Raw genomic sequence first — 7,396 nt, 5'->3', positions numbered from 1 at the left:
ATATGATAGTTGGAAAAAGGAAAAACCACTGGGAAAAACTGGTCTTTACTTTTCTGCATCACTTTATGTACAGTATGCATCGTATGTATGCAGTTCAGCAGTATGTATGCTAGTATACTGCATTCATATGTAGCTTTTATATTTATTCAGTTATAAACTGTTCTTGAATAATCTGTTTTTTACTTACTTTCACCTCAAACACAAACAAAAATGAACTGTCGCATATATAAGGCGTTTGGGCTATTTCAAGAAAACTATGATAATAATCACTATTTTCTTCGCTGTAGACCGGGCGTCGCAAATATGTGACATTACAAAAGGTTATCAAAAATACAAAAAACAAGAATAAATTAATAATTTACAAACACGATTGCAGCGTATTACCACAAAGGATTTAAGTTTTACAGGTTTTCTCCCGTGGTCTTGTGTGTACTGTCATAGATAAAAGGAGTATTATAGACAATCTATGGTACTGTTAACCAAATGACCGCCGGTCTATGTGTAAGATTCAAATGTATACCTCGGTCTGTGGCACGAATACTAGAAATATTTCTCTAGTATTCGTGGTGTGTGGCAATGACCGCAGCGTCACATATATGCGACGCTGAACGTGTTAATAATATTATAGAAACAACTCAAGACTGAATGCCAAAACATAATTGTCCGTTAAGTTATTTTTCAATACTAAAATAAACATTTGGGTAAATAAGGTTTATAATCAGTAGTATATAATCAATGGTATACTAATTTATGATTTATACGATTAGTAGGCTACAGTGAAACATATGTTCTTCAAAATTACTGTAGAATAGAAATTGAGTGTTTGTTTACCACTTTGAATGTTTTGTTTTGGTTTGTTTTTGGTTTGTTGTCTGATTTCTACTAGTATATTGTTGTTATTGTTGGTGGATTTGTGTGTATTTCAAGTTTTCTCTTCAGAAATACAATTTTTTACAATTATAAAACAGAAAACCGAGGTTAAAATTAAGTCAAACCCTATCAGATTAATAATGGATCTTAAAATTATTGAGTTATTAGAAGGCATAACATATTATTTAGACAAAACTGGCTACTTTAGTACACTTGAGAAACAATTTGAAGAATTTCATGTGACAGATGTGTCATCTTTCCCTTATATAAAATGTGATATACAAATAGATTTCCTTAAACTAGGAGTGATATCAGGTAACTTGATTAAGGAACCAATTTGGTTGGTTTTTGATTGCTTATTGTTGAATTTATGTAAGTTAAGCTTAGCCTAACAAACATTTTGCAAAATAACCAACCATTTATATCAGTTAAAAATCATCAAAATATTGCGTACAATATAGGCCTATTTTAACATTTTAAAACAGAATTCCAGCTTTTAGACATTCCAAGAATATATATTTCAAATACAATATATATTATACAACATGGATTATACAATATATTATTTTGAGCTGTATTTCATAAAATCATCAAATTGATACAGTTGCAACTTAGGCCTAGGGTGTTTAACTTAGGCTATGTGGGGGGGGGCGGACATTTTTCCTTATCGCTTTGGATTGGCTCCCTTGAAAACTTTCCTATGGGTGCCTATAATATAATTTTCTCCAAAACATTTTATTAAAATGGTTGCTTGTTGATCCCTTTTACAAACTTATAGATTATAAAGTGGTGACTCTATTGTCAGCCAATTTCTTTTAGAGAGATATCTTAGTTTTATGACCGTAGTCTTAATCATTAATTTTCAAGTCTGGGATTCAGTAGCCACTGTACTTATTTTTCGTGGATCCCCAAAACCTAAAACACGGTTTTAAATTGGTAACTTAAGATATGAACGTAGCCAACACCAATTTGAACATGATACTTATTGTCCTACATAATTTAGGCCTAGGCTAATATATTTTGATAATTATTTAGTTTAGCCTAGGTGCCTCCAAACTAATTTTTTATTTTGATGTCTAACGTTATAGTTTTTTACTTCCTGAATCCAAATATAGGCTACCATTATTTTTCACATTTATTTATGTCTAAGCGTACTTCATCACTGAGATATTAAATAAAGGCCCACTAACTACATTGTCTTCCGTGTTATCCCCAGTTGTAATAAACTCCATAGCATAATAAATTTAATGCTGTGAAGTGCTTCTTTACTTATAAACCTCTTGTAGACTATTTTGTGTCTTAAAACCAGTGGAATTTTGCAATTTTTTCAGGAAACAGTCTAAGCCCTGATTGTGTTAGTACCTAACATTGACTTTTTGTGAGACAGAATCATTAATTGTTACCGGTAGCCCAATAGCAAATGACAACTGGGTCCAAAACCAATCTTGCTTTTATTCAAACCAGCTAAACTTAATCAGCCCCAGCCCAGCAACCTGAAACATAATTCTATAAAATACCTATAGGCCTATTGAAAATAATTGAAATATTTTATTAAAACAAATGTAAGCAATCATTTTTTGATCAACCTTTTTACTTATTCAGGGTTGTGGGTTATCTAAGTAGGTATACATTTCCTTTTTTATACGTGTTTAAATAAAAGCTCAATAATCAAAGAAACTGGAAATTGGCCTTGTCTAAAGTACTGTCAAACTACTCTTGCGAGCCCACTGACCTTCCCACACGTACTAATAGTTGGCCATATATAGTCCCGATTCATAACAGTGGAAATCCTTCAGAAGTGGTGAAATACAGGCCAATCAGTATACTAAGTACCGTCCATCGGAAAAGTGTTTGAGATGCTGGTTTTGACAAGATCCGAGTCATTTCTAAAGCCGCTTACTAGCCACCAACCTCCTACTTTTTGAAAATCATTTCCTATCAGCCATGAGAAATGGTAGGCAAATGGATGTCACCTTGTTTTATTTTGAGAAAGCACTTGATAAAGTGGCTTACACCCAGGATAAATCACTAAGTGGTTGAGTGGACTTGTTGCTAAACTCAAAGCCTATGGCGTTGATTGGCTACTCCTTGACTGGAGGGACTAATTTACGGGACGCCGCCAGTGTGTTAAACTGTCTCACTCCAACTCGCTAGAATGTTGTCAGACAGAGGTCCCTCAAGGCTCACTATGTCCATACTTATTCATTGTATTAATCAATGACCTTGTAATGAACTGAAGGTGCACAATCTGCTCTTTACCGATGATGTTAAGATTTTTACAGAGGTGTTGAGCTATGAGGATGCTATGCTTCTGCAGACTAGCCTTACATCCATTAATGAGTGTTGCATTTCCAACAAAATGTCCCTGAATATTACCAAGTGCTCAATCATGACATTCGGCAGATTACGAGAACCGTCACACCACATTCAATATGCAATAGATGGTCAGTTGTTAAAACAAGTCTCAGTGGTCAAAGATTTGGGTGCTACCTTTGTGGCGAATCTTACCTTCGGCAACCACATTGACGGCTTTGACGGAAACCCGGCTTTTGGGTTTTCTCTTTCTATTAACCTGTGGGCTGAGCAATACTTGGGCGCTCAGGACTCTTTTCTACTTTCTTGTTCACCAGCTTCTTGAATAGGCCTATGCCTGCCCAGTTTGGTCTTCTTATCTCATCGGGCAGATAAATCAGCTTGAGAACGTTCAGAGGAAGTTTTTGAGATTGGTTGGAGTTTGCCAGGGTCTGCAATATTGGGAGGTGCCCGAGGCACAAATGCAGGAGGACCTAAATCTCCAGGATCTTTAAGCGAGGCGCTGAGCATGTGACGTGGTCTTCCTCTCTAAGCTTTTAAATGAGCTTTTTGATTGACTGTCCTGCTTTGCTGTCTGAAGTAGATATTCGTGTTCCATCTGGAACAAGATCCCAAGACCTATTCGGAAGGAGGCACTATGCACGTGGATATATATACCATGGATCCCTAGCAAGGATGTTTCGTAATGGGAATGTCTTCTGTACCAGTTTTGATATCTCCTCAGACAGCCAAACTGGAAGAGCAATCAATCTGGAAGAGGGTTCTGGCTGAAATCCACCGCTCATCATAGTTATGGCCATCCACAATCACTGCTAGTATCATTGTTTCAGTCCAATATTTTTATACCAATCTTGTTATTTTATATATTTAAAAAAAATGGCTTTTCTTTTCCGAGTTCGTTTGGTTCTCCTACCCGACCGATTTTCATGATTGAGATCTCAAATTGAAGGTATGCACTCACAGATTTTCCATCAAGCATTGGCATATATTTATCCATAATCCCAACTCGGCTTTTACGTAAACAAAATTTGCTCCTCATGTATTTCTTATTGGAGTTCAAGTTGTTGTTTCTTTTCCTAGTTCGATTGGTTCTTCTACCCGACTGATTTTCATGATTGAGATCTCAAATTGAAGGTATGCACTGACAGATTTTCCATCAAGCATTGGCATATATTTATCTATAATCCCAACTCGGCTTTTACGTAAACAAAATTTACTCCTCATGTATTTCTTATTGGAGTTCAAATTGTTGTTTCTTTTCCTAGTTCGTTTGGTTCTTCTACCCGACCGATTTTCATGATTGAGATCTCAAATTGAAGATTTGCAACAAATTTGCACTCACAGATTTACCATAAAGCATCGGCATATGTTTATCTATTATCCCACTCGGCTTATACGTAAATGAAATTCGCTCCCCATGTATTTCTTATGGGAGTTAAATTTGGTTTCTCTTTTCCGAGTTCGTTTGGTTCTTCTACCCGACCGATTTTCATGATTGAGGTCTCAAATTGAAGGTATGCACTCACAGATTTGCCATCAAGCATCGGCATATGTTTATCCATAATCCCGCTCGGCTTATACAAAAACTAAATTTGTCCCCCTTGCTTTTCTTATGGGAGTTAAATTTGGTTTTTCTTTACCGAATCTTTTAGCCCTTCTACCCGACCGATATTCATGATTGATGTCTCAAATTGAAGGCATGCACGCAAAGATTTCACATCAAGTATCGGCATATATTTACCTACTGTATATTACTCGACCAAAAAACATAATTTGATTCATTTTCAAATTCATACTTTAATTTAAGATGTATTTCACCAGTTATAAAATAAATAAATTGGGCGAGTTTTAAGCAAACGCAAGGTGAACAATCAACATAAAAATTATTTTTCATAAGGCTTACTCAACAAAAAAACTTAATTTTATTCATTTTAAAATTCTTACTTAAATTTAAGATGTATTTCAACAGTTATAATTATATAATCCAATATATTTTTGTCTAAAAACCTTCATTGAAATACTGGCTTTCGTTTAAGCTATTAGTTATTCAAATCGGACGAGTTTCAAACAAACGCAAGGTGAACAACGAAGAATGAACATAAAAATTATTTTTCATAGGGCTTTTCTATGATTAAAATCCATAGCTTACTCAATCAAAAATCATAAATTTGATTTTTTTTATACATTATATTTTATGTTAATGCAGTCTTTGTTATTTTTGATAATTTATACATTTATTTATACTTCTTGTTTGTTGTTCATGTTCATTGGTTGTTATGTATTGATTTTTCTTTGAAATTTATATTTAATATGCTTTGTACCTGATATAAATGAGCTCATTTTTTGTAAATACAGTACTTAAGCCCGTTGTTTTCCTATTTTGTTTCGGGTCGCCGGAATTTTATCCCCCTGGAATTTTATCCCCCTGGAATTTTACCCCCTGGGCAAAGCTGATGTCACTATGACATAGTAACCTGAGCGCTCTAAAGTTTGTTCGTGGCTTTTACCACCGCGGATTTGGAAATCTAATGAAAATATACAGAGCGTGATGAGTTAGATTAGATTACATAACGAACAGTTGGTCCCAAAAATCAAATCCCGAAACTCGATTATCAAAATTAAAATTCAAAACCTGTTTGGTTAGTTAAGGTTACAAATAAATTAAGATAGGCTACTTAATAATGAAATGTTTACTATTATAAATTAAAACTCAAAGAAGAAAATTAATCATTCTCACTTATTTCTATTTCTAACCAGGGGGTAAAAATCCGAGGGGTAAAATTCCGGCCTATACACTCTAGGTTTTTATAATTTGATGTCTTCTGATTAAATTCACAACTGTGAAAATATACATTTAAAATTCCACTTTTAATCCATCAAACTGATGTTGTGCAACTCAAAAGTTCGCGGCCAGAATTTTAACTCCTGGTTTGTGACGTCAGTTTTGCCCAGGGGGTAAAATCCAGGGGGATAAAAATCCGCTACCCCGTTTTCCTATTTTGTTTCTGCTAAATTGTATTTATTTGTATTGCATGTCATTTACAAGAAAATTTGTATTTGTATTTAACTTTTAAGTTAGTCATCATTGTCCTTATTGTAAATTGGTTTTTGACCGTTGGAAGGTAAAATAAAATAAAGTTAGTAGGTTTAGTCCTACTGAACAGGGGTATCTATTTTATTGTAATTTCATCATCATATAGGTATCCTAGCTTAATAGATGGAGCTGCATGTGGAGTTGATAGGTAAAGTAGGACATTTTCTAACTGCAATTGAAACTTCAGATCTAACAAAAAACCACTAAGTGGTAACACTTTCCCCGCCAAGTCAGCAATCCAAAAAAGATAATAAATCATTACTTTTTCCGCCAAGAAAAACAATGTAATGTATGTAAGTTTGGCAACTTGCCGGCAGACTTTTGCTCGATCACTTTAAAAATACCATAAAACTAGTTTCATTGAGCAAGTATCTCTCCCATTAGTACATTGCTAGGTGAGAGCTTATTTTACAAAACTTGACCTTATTTGTGCCACATTTCATAAAATCATAATAGTGATGGTTTTATATTTACTGATTACCTCGAAATTATTATACTTAGTTGGACTAATTAATTAGAGAAGTTGATTTGTGAAATTATCCACGAACGTAACTTAAATGAAAAAAAACCAAGCAAAAGTCTGCCGCCAAGTTGCCAAACTTACATACATTACATTGTTTTTCTTGGCGGAAAAAGTAATGATTTATTATCTTTTTTGGATTGCTGACTTGGCGGGGAAAGTGTTACCACTTAGTGGTTTTTTGTTAGATTTTATTTATTTTTGTAGAAAATTAACCGTTCAAATAAAAATACTCTTTTCTCTGAAAAAAAAAAATAAATTTTAATGCTAAAGTTGACTGAACTCTCGATCTTCCGGTAGTCTTTGCAGAGGGTACCGGTTTTGTACTCTCATCCTGCACTTTTTTGACATTTTTGGTCTGGCACCACTTCCTGTCTCTCACATAAGGAGCCGAAGAGGAGTCACAACTTGTGTTGTAAAGTGGAAGGTCAGACCTGTACTTCTGCCTTAGTCTGTTGTATTCGAGAATGGCGGATTTCTGAGGCTTCACATCTCTTGGGTTAAAGTTAATAAGATGAAGCCCTTCTAATGAAGTCACTCGTGACAAGGCAACATATGATTGGCCACATGTAAATATGGACTCCCCAATATCAATTATT

At 34.5% G+C, this 7,396-nt stretch overlaps 1 protein-coding gene across 1 annotated transcript in view; it reads left to right on the top strand.

Annotated features, from left to right (window-relative positions):
- The first annotated feature begins 919 nt into the window (after window positions 1-919).
- Window positions 920-7,396, top strand: part of LOC128990520 (uncharacterized) — a 38,191-nt gene continuing 31,714 nt past the window's right edge. Inside the window, exon 1 of the mRNA XM_054412915.1 lies at window positions 920-1,185. The gene's annotated coding sequence lies outside the window, so the exon portion shown is untranslated. The remainder of the gene's footprint in view (window positions 1,186-7,396) is intronic.

Source organism: Macrosteles quadrilineatus, unplaced genomic scaffold (assembly GCF_028750875.1).
Source record: "Macrosteles quadrilineatus isolate MER2022 unplaced genomic scaffold, UCM_ALF_1.0 Scaffold_3__2_contigs__length_128488019, whole genome shotgun sequence".
Lineage (NCBI taxonomy): Eukaryota > Metazoa > Arthropoda > Insecta > Hemiptera > Cicadellidae > Macrosteles > Macrosteles quadrilineatus.
Note: the sequence above shows the minus strand (reverse complement) of the source record. Positions and strands in the feature narration are given on the sequence as shown.